Source organism: Cryptomeria japonica, chromosome 2 (genome assembly GCF_030272615.1).
Source record: "Cryptomeria japonica chromosome 2, Sugi_1.0, whole genome shotgun sequence".
Lineage (NCBI taxonomy): Eukaryota > Viridiplantae > Streptophyta > Pinopsida > Cupressales > Cupressaceae > Cryptomeria > Cryptomeria japonica.
Window position 1 is genome coordinate 414779150 of NC_081406.1, and position 16058 is coordinate 414795207.

At 35.2% G+C, this 16058-nt stretch overlaps 1 long non-coding RNA gene across 1 annotated transcript; it reads left to right on the top strand.

Annotated features, from left to right (window-relative positions):
* Positions 1 to 5549: 5549 nt before the first annotated feature.
* On the top strand, positions 5550 to 8970 carry LOC131062003 (uncharacterized). The gene is made up of 2 exons (XR_009110640.2): positions 5550 to 5634; positions 8246 to 8970. It is a non-coding gene; the product is annotated as an uncharacterized LOC131062003 (long non-coding RNA).
* The last annotated feature ends 7088 nt before the right edge of the window (positions 8971 to 16058 follow it).

A 16058-nucleotide genomic window follows, 5' to 3' on the forward strand; every position in this document is an offset into this window, starting at 1 on the left:
AAGCAGGGAGGACCTTTCTAAACTGGAAACAACCTGCAAAATTTTCTCCATTGAGGGCAATGGGTAATGGTCTTTCAGGGAGCCTTCCATTTAAGTATCTAAAATCAACACAAAGCCTAAGTTCACCATTCTTCTTCCTAACAGGAACTAGATTGGAGACCTAGGATTTATGTTTTATGGGAAATATGATGTTTCCTTCAATCAACTTTTTCAATTTTGTTTTCATCAAATGTTCTAGCGTGGGGTTTAGATGCCTTTGCTTCTGCCTCACTAGTTTTGCATTCTCTACCAGCTCTATAGTGTGTTGAGCTAAGTGAGAATCAAATCCTTTTAAGTCTTCATACTTCCATACAAAAATATCATTGGATTATTGACAAAGCAATACAAAAGCATGTTGTTCTTGGGGGGTACATACCTTGCCAATTTTCAGCAGCTTGTCCTTGAAGATTTCAATAGGCTCATAGTGTTCCTCCTTCACAAATAGGTTGCCTTTGTCCTTTCTAACCTAATCATCTATTTTAAAGATTAATTCAAGGATTACCAAACCCTTGGGAAACTTGTTAGTTTTCAATTGAAAGATATGATTTTCATATTGTTCATTGAACTTACCCTAGTTTCTGATAGAAAATTTAGCTTCTTCAATTAGAAAGTTAGCAATCTATTCATCTAAATCAAAAACCTGTCAATTTAAAGTGTTATCAAGAATTGATGGCCTTACAAAAATTTTAACATAGTGTTGTCTATCAACATTCTCTAGATCTTTTGGAATGTCAAACTGAGCACCTAAGGAAGCTAGTCTATCTGCTTCTTTGTTCTGATTTCTTGGTACGTACAAGAAGTTAAAAGCCTCAAAATCTTCAATCAAATCCCATTCTATGCTTATACATTTTTAAAACATCATTTTTGGTGACATGAATATTTATAACTTGGTTCACCACTTACTCACTCTCACCCAAAACTTGTAAACACTTAATACTTCTCTTTCTATCTCACTCTAAACCATGTGCAAGTGACTCATATTCTATTGTATTATTTGTACAACTGAAAGAAAATCTGAAAGCAGAGTAGTATTTCATACCTTCAAGGGAAATAAGCATAGCACCACCTCCAGAACCTATTTTACCTCTTGAACCATCAAAGTAGAGCTACGAAACCTTATTTTTCTACTCTTTTGACTACTAGTTCCGTTGGTTGTCATCTTTTTCAAGCTTAGGAATAGAAACACCCTCTTCATGAATCATATAAATACCAAGTCTTTCATCCATGTTGCTGAAAGGATCTTCTACATTATTCTAAGTTGTCCACTCATCTAAAATAACATCAAGAATGCCTTCAATAGGTGTCCTTGGATCTTGGACAGTGGGTAACTCAGAATGATCACTGATAGTAAGATCAACATTTATGGGTCTTGATGTGTATGGTTCCAAATGCACATTAGCCAAAGGTTCTGATTTAATGGTCACCTTAGTGCCATATCTGGTTCTAAAAAACAAGTGTGACTAGTCAGAGGAAAGATATCCTCCCAACTTGGCTATGAAATCCCTAGATAGGCATATAGCAAAATGTGGTGGTAAATCAACTATGTAGATATCCTATGGGATTGCAAAGTTGGGACATGCATGTAAGGTCAAACCAATGTCTTTGAAAACTCCAACTAACTTATGGATGTTCTATCAAGATGGACAACCCCTCTAGAAATAAGCTCATATACAAAATCAAGCTTATCTGCTAGTTGTTTGGGTACTACCAAACTGTTGGCTTCTGAATCTATTATGCAATTGTGTACTAGGTGCTAGCCAACTATCAAGGTCACATAAAATGGATAAGGTTTTGTTGTTTGAGCTGGCTAATTACTCTTATCTTGGGTATCATTAGCTAACACAACTTTGGGCTGATCTTTTTGAAGTTCATTGGTTAAGGATAGATTAGCTAAGGCTTCTTGCAACAAGTCCTTTTTTCCAAGAATGTTCAATGCATTAATCATAGTCATAGAAACAGTGGTATTTTTCATAGATTCAATAATATTAGAAGTTGGACCACTAACCTTTTGTTGTAATTTTAGAACAACAGGCTCTACTTGTGCTGGTTTAGGCTGAAAGTTTTTTTTTTTGTTCGTTTGCTGCTGCAGGCTATCCTCTTGGCAAAATTTGCATATTTTGAACAAGTGGAGGTACCCTGGCAGCTAGCTGGCTTGTGGGGGCTTGTTTTTTTCCTTTATCTCCTTGTTGTTTATCATTTCCAACTTGTTGTTGATTATTTCCAACATGTTGTTGATGATTTCCATATTGTTGTCTAATGTCAATAGCACACTTTTCTGACCTTGTATTGGCAGCACTAGGTGTATGAGGTTGATTTTGCACTCGAGGCTAATTAACTCCATAATATTCCTCACCCTACCAATTCATTAAAGCAACTTCAAGTCCTTTTGGTTCCTTTTTAACAACTACATCTTGAGAATATATGGGATTATTTTGTACCATCAAAGCATGTGACTGAGCATGCATTGCATTCAAATAAGATGCTTGATTATGGGCTTGTTGGCACGAAAAGTAGGTCAATCTTGTGATAAATTGTTTTGCATAGGAACAATCTCCTTAGAATTGCTAGTAGTATTCTAATTGTATTGTTGGTTAGACCTATTACTATAGTTCCTCTAATTCTGAGGGTCATCTTGGTAATTAGGCCTGTTGGGCTGATATGGGGCTTGATAAGGGGCTTGGTATCTCTAGTTTTGACATTGATTCTTCTTAAGTTTTACCAATTCATTACTTATAGTTTGTAGTAATTTTTTCATCCTTTATTGGGTACCATTGAGATCTTGAAATTCTGAATTTGTTGTAACAACATTATTCTGGGCAAAATTTTGAAAGTGTAATGTTGGAACAACAGGTAATGTGACCATAGGAGGTGCTTACAAAGACATTAATGGCTGAATATTAAAAAAAATGGGCATAGGAGGCCTAGGAACAATTTTACCAACTTGTATAAGGTTGTTTTCTGCTGAAATGGCCATATCATATGCTACAAGTAAAGTTACTCCCCCCATAGACTGAATCATAACAACAATATGACTGTTCAAATCCCTTAAATAATAAAAAATGCATGATCAGCAGAAGGTCTTACTGTAGATGGAATTTTGTCCCAAGTTCTTGAAAAAAGGTAATTGAAATCATTCATTTGTTCTTGTGGAGCCCTCTTGATAGTTGTCATTTGCTCAACCAAAGATAGGTGATTTGACTTATCTAAAAATTGCTTGGTCAACTTATCACCAAGATCATCTCATGATCCAATTGAATTAACATGCAAACCTTTGAACCATTGGAATGATTTTCCTTTGAATGATGCAACTAATAGACTGATAGCCACATTCTCTTGAGTTATATAGTGAGCACCATGTAGGGAATCCACATCCCTATGTGTTCAATTGATGTGGTGTGATCTTCACCTGTAAAGATAAGCAAGTTCTTCAGAGCTGCTACTAGTATAGGATCATGTTGAGTCAAATTTAATGGGTTTCCCTCATCAAACGGTACAAAAGCATGTCCTCTTGGTATGGCCATAGGATTTACTAGTGGGTTAAATGTTGGATTCAATGGAGGATTTACTGATGGATTGTGGATAATGGGTATTTGAGGTGCAGATATTGTGAATAAAAGGTTTGTATAGATTGTAAAATTAGGCTGAGAATTAGGAAGATTAGATAGAGGATGGGAATTTGGAAGGCTAGGTAGAATTCAAACTGATGAATTTGTTGCCATGCTTGTTGTTCTTGACGTTCTCTATGACAGTGGCAATTCAATATGCTCAATTGGATCTTCACTTTTCCTAGTTTGACACTTTCTCATATGCTGTCAAAACATGATATGCTAAAAAAACCAAAAAAATAGAGTTGTCAAGTACTTAGAAATAAACCTCAAAAGGTTGTAATATTATTGTCAATACCAAAACAACAACAAAAATGGAGCTTTTTTGAGCTGTAACAACTCAAACATGTCCCACTGGGTGTGCCAAAAACTATTGTCATGAAGGATTGCGCCTATGATGCTAAGTATGAAACCCAACAATCCTATGAAAAATGGAAACACCTTCGAGCTTGTGGGTTGCTCAAAGTGAAGGTGAATCTTTGAATTATAGGTCGGCTTCTTTATGATGAATCTCCTAAAAGTTGCTTTTTTTTGGTGGGAAAAGAGATACAAAGCTTGCATGTAATGAAAACCTATCCTAATGGAGGTGATACACCAAAATGATGCAGCTCTACTTGTTGTACTGAAACTATAACCAACTATAATAAATAACTAATTTATCTCACAAATCAAATAACATCATGAAACTCATAAATATTTCATGTGAAGGTTCAAAATTCACCAACGTTGTATGAAGGAAAAGTGTTTTTCACAACATGCAACTAATTGGGAACCAAATTAACACAACCCACAACTTGAATTTGCAATGAAATCTTCCTATTTCTGCAAAGCATAAACAAGTCTTAGCAAAGGATTCAAAAAAAATCACAATAACTATCAAATCATTCATCTGACAATGAAGAAAAGAAGAAAAATTGACAAGGAAACTGAAACTCTCTCTTAAATACTAGAAAAATAACTCTATAAAAATGCTGAAAAACTGAAAAAGCACTGAGCTACAATGCTTTTTGTTGTATGTGTAAGCAAAAAGAAAGAACCAAAAAGAATAATGAAGAAGGAGAGAGAATATATAGAAAAGAGAACTGCTAAAGATAGTGAGCTAAAAATAGCATGAAGAAATCTGCCTTAATAAGCCCTAATCTGAAAGTTGCATGAGAAAAACCCTTGGGCGAATTTGCCCAAAATAGTGTGCAAAACACATGTGAAACTCTGCCAAAAATAGCTCCTGCTGCTAAAAATAGCTCTCCAACCCAAGTTGCATGAAAAAGAAACCCTCCGCCTGATATAAAACTGTTAAAAGTATCACTCTCTCTTAGACGCATGTTGTTCATGCCAAATATAACGAAAAAAGAAACTCCCTCTTTTTTGAAAATATGCATGTATCTAATATTTCTTTTATTTCTGAAATAATTTTACTCTAACACTCTAAAATAAAACAATTTGGTTTTTTTAGTGCTAAGGTAAAATTATTTATTCCTTTATAATATTTTTATTTTAGTATTTATTGAAATATTTATTTATTCCAATTTCAATAAATAATAAAGTAAAAATATTAATTTTAATTCAATAACTCTTTTTAAATATATAGTATAATTTAATTAAGACTTTTAAATAATAAAATAACTCCTTAATTAAATTATATTATATAATAAAAAAGAACTCTAAGATGACAAGGCTTCTTTTAGAATATCATTTTCATAAGGGATTTTATATTAGCCTAGGTTGGATGACATAAAGTCTTGACCACGGGGCAAATAGTGACATGCATGATTCACCTTTTATGAAAAACAAATAAAATACAAGGCCCAATTCAAAGTAATTAGGGCATGTAGAGAACAAAATATCTGAACCCTAAAAGTTTTATTGCATTATTTCTTTTGCAATCTTCTAGAAGATTTGGTAGCATATGCATACTTTTTGTGCTTGACCTAGGGTTCCAATAGGTGTTGTAGCTTGAATTAAGCATGCATTTAGGTCTCTTTCAGCATGGGTATGTGCTCGATTCTTCACTTATTTTTGTCTTTTACCTTTTTGGAAGGAAAATTTGCAGAATATTTGTTTTCATTCATGCACGTATTAGGGTTTCTTGTCAAAACCTTTATTATTTCTTTCTTTGCATGATTTTTGCGTGATATTTCTTAAGATCACTATCATATTTTTCCTTCCTAAAGGAGCACTGATAATAATATTATACATGCCTTAAGGGTTTTTGTATAGAGATACTATTTGTTCGTGACTAGAGCGATTCATTAAATTTTGGGTTTTTGACTTGAAGTCACTGTAATATTAAGGCATCCATATGACTGCAAATCTCCGTCACTACTATAGATTTTGTTATGGATTAAAACCATACTTATTTTCTTATTTATTTAGCTCTCTATGGTGTTGAGAATGGGATTAGCCATGACTTTATTCACTATGCATTATTGACCATCATTGTGATCTTGTGTCTTTCTGAGTCTCAAAAATTATTAAACATTGTCTTTTCTCTTTGGATTGAAAATCAAGTAATCATGAAGTCTTTGGGCGTTTTGTTAGAAATCGGAAGATATTGTTCTTGATATGTTAAAGCTATTAAAATTTATATACTGTTATATGCTCTGAAACTTTATATAATCATTTCTCTAATAATCCTTGATTGATCAATGCCTATCACTGAGTATCTAGTCTTTTAAACTTATTATTCCTTGTGAGGCTATGACAAATTTTGTCAAGTCATTTACTGTTATTAGAGACTGATTTGTTGACTGTGACAAATCTTTATTGGTATTGTTTCCCTTGTTCTCCATCAAGTCCTAGTCTGCAAAAATGGTGATTATGATGACTGAACTCTACTTGTTATTACTGTGTCACGTGTCACATGAGTCAGCCCTCTATCTTGAAACTCATCATACACATAATATTCCTTCTTCATGATTACTGCTCCTTGGAGGTCAAGTGTTGTCATGACTTGGTATACCCCTATGACTGATCTTTCTGAGCATATATTACTATACATTTTATAACTATTGGTAGTGGCTATTAAATGACAGAGCCCCTGAAGCTTAATTCTTTGAGTGCTTTGGCTTGTATTATATGCATTTAAGCATCTGCTGCTCTTAGTCTTTATGGACTATATTCTTTGTTGCTAGACCTCTCTATTCCTATAGATTGTATCAATTATCTTTTCATGGTCAACCATGACTTCTTTAACTCTTTTATATCATACAACACTTTATCCTCTTGACACTTTGCAGGTTGTAAGCCAACATCTTTGTGATAAGGGCTTCATGTTGCCAATGTCAATGAAAGAAAGAATTAGTGTGTTTTGCATTTTCCTCTTTTGAGTGTATTTATGAGTGATGACTACTCACTATCTTTTACATGTTACCATACTTAACAAGCCATTACTATCATCTTGAACAAAGATTGTCTTCAAGGAACCGTATGATGTCCTTTTCCTTTCTCGATGACTGTGAACAACATTACTGTATGTGAGACTGTCCTTGTTATCTGTTTATGGTATTTTGAGCTTGCTATCCCACATACATTGCTTCTTTGAAAAAATTAACCCACTGTTCAATCTTTGTGATGTATTTAACAAGTTATTAATGCCTTATGTGTTTTCTCTTGATCATTGTAGCACTGTAGCAGGGTATCCTTGATGACTTTCATAGCCATTCCAAAAGCCTTATGTCATTACATTGTTATTTAACTAGGTGCAATTACATTAGGACTAGCTGTTATGAATATCTTGGCATAGATGGAGTTACTATATAGAATTTTTTCATGATTGTATAGGACTATGAGTCATTCAAAGCTAGCAAATAACGTTACTGTTGTTTGATACATTGAATTTGTGCTTGGAGGTTTGTCATTATAGCATACTTTGCTTCTTTGTTATTTAGGCTATTTGACAATAGTGACATGTTATGAGTGCATCTTTGGGACTCTATATAGCTACTTGGTTATTGTGACTACTCTCCTTTTACAGTTATTGCACCTTTTATATTAATGATGATGGTTGCATTCTTTTCATTTGAACAGTAGTGTAACTGTATTTCACTTTCCAGCACTTGAATCATTCTTTGTAAGTTCATTATCAATATGTTTGGTATTTATCAAATAAATACTCTTGTCATGCACAGTACACTACTATATTCACATAGGAATAAGCTCTTGGAACATATGAATTGTCTTTATGCCATAAATTGGGATCTTATATTTTTCTTTGAGCTTTCAAAGGTTGTTGTTTATTTGATTAGATGTTGCTTCAAGATATATGCATTCACTATTGTTTATATTATCATTGTATCTTTCTCTATGGACACTGTATCTATTTGGTAGATAGCTTCTAAGACCTTTACCTTGATGGTGGTGGCATTGTCTACAAAATATCTTATCTTAGGTAATGATATTTTCTAACTATGCATGCATTGTCCCCAGGGCTTCTTTATCCTTTTGACTATGATAACTGATGTAGATCTTTATGTTGGCAATTGACACTCATTTGATGGTCTCTGTTAGTTTTTGATGGTTGATTATTGGTTTAGGGTTTTCATTGATGGAAACTCTTCATAGAGATCTAATTCGGTAGTCGTATTATCGTTATTTGGAAGCAGGTGTTAACCGGTAGTTGATTAACCAGTATTTCAGGAAGAACAAAGCTTTTTTGGGTTTGAAAGATTTCCAGTGATTGTGGTGCATTGAAGCATGTTTGGGATGATTGAGCTGACTTAGACATATCATTATATTATTGTTTTAGTAATTTGCACTTATCTTTTTGGATCCGGTCAAGCTGACATGTGAGTACATGTTACACCTTCACGTCGACATGGTAAATGATCTATTTTGTGGTTTCCGATATATAAGTTTGATGTGGGTGATCTTTTTAGTAGATGGTGCAAATATATGCGAGTGAGAGGTGATCAATAATCCATTTTGGCATAGCTTCACATGTGCATTCTTGATCTAGTAGCTGACTGAGACAAAGAACAGGGCAAAACAGAGCAGAACAGAGAAGGTGCTCCAGTCAATGTATTTAGCACTTAACCGAAACTCATCCAAGCATAGTAGATTCTATTTTAGAGTTTATACATTGTAATTCATCACTATAATTATCTTGTAAGTTAGTGAGACTTCCCTGAGGGTTGTAGCCTTCCGGGTTATTGTAATTGAGCAGACAACTCTAGGTAGTGTGCCTGAATGCCTGTGCATTCCCATTTTATAATATTGTTTTGCTACTGTCCATAGTGGAATAATTTTGTGGGTTCAAATCCCACCATGGTTTTTCCCATTTGGGTTTCCACGTAAAAATACTAGTGTTATGATCTTGTAGTTGTTTTTTTTATGTTTTTGCATTTTAGTTTCAAGTATTAATTTTCGGTGGTTTAAAGTTAAGTTTGAAAGTCTGTTCACTGGTAGATTACTGATTCACCCCCTCTTGGTGATCCCTAATTCCATCAATTGGTATCAGAGCCTAGTTCCTTTGAGGAAGCTTAACTTCTTGAGGAAGGTCTAGGAGATTGATTGAATGGACTCTGGTTTTCAGAGACAACTCAATGTGGCACTTGAGGATCTTGATGTACCTAGAAATGAAATTTGTACCTTGAAGAAGAACTTGAATGCTACTGATGAATTCATTATTGATTTGAAGTATCAAATGAAAATCTCTAGAGAAAAGAGGAAGGAATTGATGGACAAGCTGAAGGAGAAAGAAGATCAAATCATGGAATACCAAGATAAAGTTGATGAAGTTAGAAAGATTGAAAGAGAGAATGTTGCTTTGAAAAATGAGATGCAATCCATTGTGATGAGGCTGACTTAGGAGATTGAGGACCAGAAGAAAAATGAAGAGAATCTAGCACAATCATTGAAGGAAAGAGTTGATGAATTCTTTAGGCTTACCTATGAGAATGATCAGTTGAATCTTGAGTTAACACAGTCAAGGAATAATGGTCAAGAACTTGAAATACAGATTGCTACCTTAAGGGATGAACTTGCTACTGCTAATGAATACAAAGAAAAATTCAAAGATAGCTTAGCAAGGCTTGATGAGATGCTAAAGAGTTAGAGGCATGGAAAGGACATGCAAGGACTAGGATTTGAGAAAGGTGAATCCTCTAGATCTAGACAAGGCAATACAAAACTTGATCAAAAGAAGAGAAAGAATCTTCTGGTAATACAACCTAATGCTCATAAGTTCAATGGTAGATGTTTTAATTGTAATAAGTATGGTCATATGGAGAATCAATGCAAAAGTAGGATGAATAATAGAATGAATAACATGAATAATATTCCTACCTTTATTGGTCAGTGTTTCATATGTAATACTTTTGGACACAAGTCAAATATGTGTAAAGCAGTAATAAATAATTTCCAAAACAAAATATGCTATGCTTGTGGGATGTTTGGACATATCTTGAATTAGTGTGGGACAAGACCAAATTAGACGAACTTCAGACCTATGCAGAATAATGTTGTTTGTCATACATGCAACAAAACTAGTTATATTGCAAAGTACTACAGAAACAAGAACAATGCTCTGATAGACAAGAACAAATCAGATGAGAAGGGAAAAGTGAAAGTAGAGGAGATCAAGGAAAAGCATGGGAAGATGTGGGTTAGAAAAGATGAATCTAAAGTAGAAAATGGGTCTGCACACGAATCCAGTGCAGGATCTTCATCCGGCAACTAGGACTTTATGCCTTAGGGGGAGCTTTTCATGCATATTCTAAGAACCCCCTCTTTGGTGGTCTACAGTCAATTCTGGAAGGTTGTAGAAGGCTTAAAACATATGTGGAGATGTTATCCAAAAGTTTTTATGCTTTAGTATGCAACTCTGTGAAAATAATGATAACCAGTTGCTGCATTTATTACAGTGGAAAATTAGGTTTTCGAAGGATAAAAGTACATTTAGAAGTTTCATTTGTCATAATGTGATCAAGCAAATAGAGAAGAGAAGAGAGGAAAGCGATTTGGTGATTTCAACAACAATTTCAGTGACTCCAAAGAGAATTTCAGCGCTTGATTGCAAAGCAAGGTATTTATCTGTTCAGGCTTTCTATTTTCACAAACCCTAGCATTTGAAATGGCTTCATCTTCTAGTGTTGCTAACCCTTTGGTGGTCGAGATCAAGGACAGGGGTTGACCTGTTTTCAAGAAACACCCTTTCAATTCAGTTGAGGATGATCTGAAGGGTGCATTTTCATCAGTACCCTATGATGTTCTTCATAATCAAGATATTAGGGCTTATATCCACTGTGATCTCGAGGAGCTTGGAAATGCAGACATGCTAGAATTTTTACAACAAATATTTGGCTAACAGCTTGGGAAATCTCAAACCCGAGTACAAGGTGCTTCAGGACAAGGGTTTCTCGCAGTTTGTTCACTTTATGTTGTTTGATGAAGTAGAGTGGATCAAGTATATTCTTATCTATTTTCATGATGAGTTCATATGGCTTGATAGGCCACACAAGATTACCAAACAAGCAATCCGAGCCATGACAGGCCTGGCTGAAACTGGTGATGTGCCCATCTTGAGGAAAGAATCAAATGACATGGTGATAGCCACCACTGGCTCAAAATTTGATAGCAGATTAATGACCATAAATGACATTCTGGAGGATGATGTAAAATTTGCATCGATGGTAGTCGGTTACAAGGTTTACCAATCAAGCAAGTACAACTCCATCTCCTGTATTGCTATTTACTCTGCATACTAGATGCTGAAGGATGAAAAAATGTATGACCTATATTCAGCCCTTCTGAATGAGTTGCTGAGATATTTGAAGAAGATCAAACAAGATAAGAAGCATACTTTCAAATATGGGACACTTCTTATTTGCTTGGCTTTATACTTCTTGAATGAGATACCCGGTGTGAAAGGAAAGGTCCAATGAGCCTATGATAGATCAGTGGACATGCAGATCAGAGAAGGACTATGGGGAGTTGGAGATGCAACAATGATATTATCTACTCTCTGGGGATACTTTAAATCTTTCCAAGAAGCAATGAAAAGCAGGGAAAGGATCCCTAAATAGATTGTTGAAAAATATGAACAAACCATATGCTTCATGGTTGACAAGGATGGATGTCTGATGGAAGTTGTGGAACCCAGAATAGTGTTGATCATGGCCATGGGGTATGAAGTTGACTCTATCACACTTGAGGCATATTCCCAACATCATTTGAGTCAATCGGTGAATCCCAAGGAAGGGAGATTCGGAACATTCAAGGAGAAAGACCTTGAACTACACAATCAATTCACTTCACTTGCCAGAAAAAAGAAAGCTACAAAGATGGCTGAGGAGGTGGCAGTTCAGATGAGTTTCACCCAAGAGGAGGTGAAGAAAGAAAAGGAAAGTCATGCACAAAAGGAGGCCAAAGAAGAAACCAAGAAGCCCAAGGTTGATCTGGTTCCCTCCAAGGTTAAACCAAAATAAACTAAGCTCACTCCTACTCCGATGGCACAATCTGCAAAACCTAGCCCATCCGGGAAAGGTGTGTTGAAGAAAAAGGAGAAGCCCAAAAGGACCTATGTTGTAGTAGCTTTGGTGGCTTCAAAAATAGAGTTTGAGGAGGAAGCAGGAAAGATGAAGAAGAAAGGTGAATTTATCAGAGTGGCGAGGAAACCTCAATCTGGTGGAGACCAACAAAGCAAGAAGGCAAAATCTGATCCTACTCTTATTGGAATACCCAAAAGAGGTAGACAGGACATAAGTCAAATTGATAAAGACCTTGTGTCTGGTGACTTACAAGGTAAGTACACTATTTTTCCTCCACTATCAACAGATCAGTTGATAGATGAAATAATAGTTGATGAACATTTAAAGAATATTGGAGCTTACTATGAGAATTTAGATGAAGTTGATCAAATAAAGGTAGAAGAAGCAGTTGTACTATATTTACACAATTTTAGCAAAACATTAATTAAATTAGAGAAAACCATTCCAAAATATTTGTACAACCTTATAGATGCAAGGAGAATGATTGCAAGCAACAATGACATGGAGATGAAGGAGAGAGTTAATAAATGTTTGTACCCGTGTCTCTCAAAGTGAAGAAAAGAGGCTGATTGAAGAGGCTAATAAGAATGAATTCTGAAGCAAGAACAAGATTGACAAATTGATGATTGGAAATGTAGAAGAGGTGAGGAAAGAAATAGAGGAGATATGAAGAAAGATAATTTAGAATGATCCTCTGTACAAGGATGCATTCAAACCCTCTCAACTGGAAGATAAGCAAGGTGTTTCTGGAAGTATGAAGGTTGAAACTCAGTATGAGGATCATCCAGAAGATCAAGGAAAAACTTTACTTGATGTTGAGATAGGTGATGCTCCTCTGTCAATGGACAACTCTGCAGCCCCTAAGATCCAACGGGTTAATACTACACCAAATGGCAACACCAGTGCAAAAGATAAATGGGATGGTGAAAAGGAGAAGGATGTTGAGAATGCAGAGGTCAAGGTTGCTGAGGTTGATAAAGGTAAAGGTATAGCCAATCTAACAATTTTCACTCCTCTGGTTATAGGGATCCTGCCTCAGATCCCTATTAATCTTGATGGTTCTGTTAATCTTGGAAAGATGACTCTTGCAGAGAAGCTTATGCTCGCAGCTGTTGTGCAATCCTAGGCCATCAAGATTTGGTGAAGTCAAATTTTGAAGATAAAATGATAATTTTGATGTCAATTGATGTATTGCAGAAGGTGGCTACAAATGTACAGATAGATTCCAATAATAGCCTCTCTGGTAAAATATTGTAATTAATTAATAGTTTAAATACCAATTTTGATTCTTTGGAAAAGACCGCTACACAAAAAGTTTTGAATAAATTTAAGGATGTTAGAATTCAAAAATTTTGGAAGATGATTGAGGATGACAAATAGAGAGTAAATAAGAGATTGTGGATTATTTCTGACACATGGTCAGAAGGTGGTAAATTGTACAATCTTGCCTAATTTTTTCTAAATTCACTATAGATATAGATAAACAGATAGGTGTTTGCCAGGGCAAGCTTGTTGGTACTTCTCATTACTTTGATCTGAATATAACTTTAACCAAAAGTATTGAAGGGCATATTATAGCTTTAAATGATCAGATCTCAAGTCTCCATGTGAATAAGGACAGAATTTTGAGAAAAAAAGTGAAATCCGGAACCTAATTACCCCCCAGTTGGACATCATGTTGAGTAACAAGGCAGATTGTATGAAGGAAATGGCCCGACCTATGCCATCTAACCTAAGGGAATTAGAAATTCATGCTACTATATTTAGTGCATTTATCACAATTTTGGATAACTTGAAGAGTGGGTGGGATACTCACCTATTATTTTTAAAGACTGTTTATACTGACCTCTTCAAGTACTTGTAAATCTTTGGTGAATATCTCTATATATAAGTTTTGGACAACACCCCATCTTTGACAGTTCTATCAAAGGGGGAGAGGAATGATGAAAAATGTACAGTATTGGAGAGTGGAATTCTTTGTTTAAGGGGAAGCCTTAGAAATTCTTTTGATTCTTTTGAATTGGTGTACAATGCTCAACACTTAGCCATTTTTCACGAGTGTTGCCATCAATGCCAAAGGGGGAGATTGTTGGAAATTGACACTCATCCGGTGGTCTCTGATGGTTTGCGATGGCTAATTATTGGTTTAGGGTTGTCATTGATGGCAACTCTTAATAGAGATCTGATCCATTGGTCATAATTCTCCTTATTCGGAAGCAGGTGTTAACCGGTAGCTGATTAACCGATATTTCAGGAAGAACAAAGTATTTTTGGGTCTGGAAGCTTTCTAGTGATTGTGGTATGTTGAAGCATGTTTGGGATGATTGAGCCAACTTAGACACATCATTATATTATTGTTTTGGTGATCTGCACTTATCTTTTTGGATCCAGTCAAGCTGACATGTGACTACACATTACACCTTTAGGCTGACATGGTAAATGATCTATTTTGTGGTTGACGGTATATAAGTTTGATGTTTGTGATATTTTTAGTAGATGGTGTGAATGTATGTAAGTGAGAGGTGATCGAGAATCCATTTTGGAGCAGTTTCACGTGTGAATTCTTGATCCAGTAGCTTACTAAGAAAGAGAATAGGGCAAAATACAGAAGAACAAAGAAGGTGCTCCAGTTAGTGTATTTAGCACTTAACCGGAATTCATCCAGGCATAGTAGATGCTATGTCAGAGTTCATACATTGTAATTCATCACTATAATTATCTTATAAGTTAGTAAGATTTCCTAGAGGTTTGTAGCCTTCTGGGTTATTGTAATTGAGTAGTGAGCTCTAGGCAGTGTGCCTGAATGCCTGTGCATTCCCATTTTGTAATATTGTTTTGCTACTGGCCATGGTGGAATAATATTGTGGGTTCAAATCCCACCATGGTTTTTCCCATTTGGGTTTCCACGTAAAAATACCAGTGTTATGATCTTGTGTTTGTTTGTATTATGTTTCTACATTTCAATTTCAAGTATTGCTTTCCGGTGGTTTAAAGTTAAGTTTGAAAGTTTGTTACCAGTAGATCACTAGTTCAACCCCCCTCTCAGTGATCCCTGGTTCCAACACTTTATGTTGTCCTTGTATCATGACAAGGCATGTCTTGAAGACTCTCTTTGAATACATCAAGGCACCCTATTGAATCCACGACCATTATTATATGATTGATCATTATAGTGATGACCTTCACAGTGATCTCTGTTATCTATGACTAGCTTTTGGCTTCCTGAATACCTTGTTGTGGCTTCTCTAGAGGTTTCATGGTCTATAGAAAGGTCCTTTGTTTGATTCTTTTTTCTCTATGATGCTGCAAATTATCTTGTTCAAACTATATCCTTTGCTATCACTGCTCTGATTGTAAGTGCTCTCTTGAATGTATTGTCTTCTTCATCAAAAAATGTTATGTTCTTCAATATGATTTGTGACCATTTTGATTGCAATAATGGATGTTTATTGCTATGCTAAAGTCTGGTCTTCATTGATGAATTATGATAGTATATACATTATCAATCATAGGCTAGCTATTCCTTCTTTGTGTATGCACCATAATTGTAACTATGCTATGACAGTCTAGTGCATACTTTCATCATGATGAATGCCTATCTTCTAGTCTGCCACTGTATCTTCTTACTTGGATCGATTCTTATTATGGTGGCTTCTTTCTTAAGCTTTTTTGGTGAGCATTTAATTCTTACTCTCAAGCAATGGTGTGATTGTTTAACTATCCACTAATCATAAAAATTTAAAAGATAATGCTTCTCTTTTCCTATCTCATTCATGTGATGGCTCTAGTTAGTTGTTTTTCATTGAATGTAATCATGTTCATTGTTGTATATACTGCCATTGGATGGCAATTTATATTGTCATTGAGTGACAATATGGGACTATGGAGATTGTTGTATTCCATGTTTAACAACTAATTAGTGTCACCC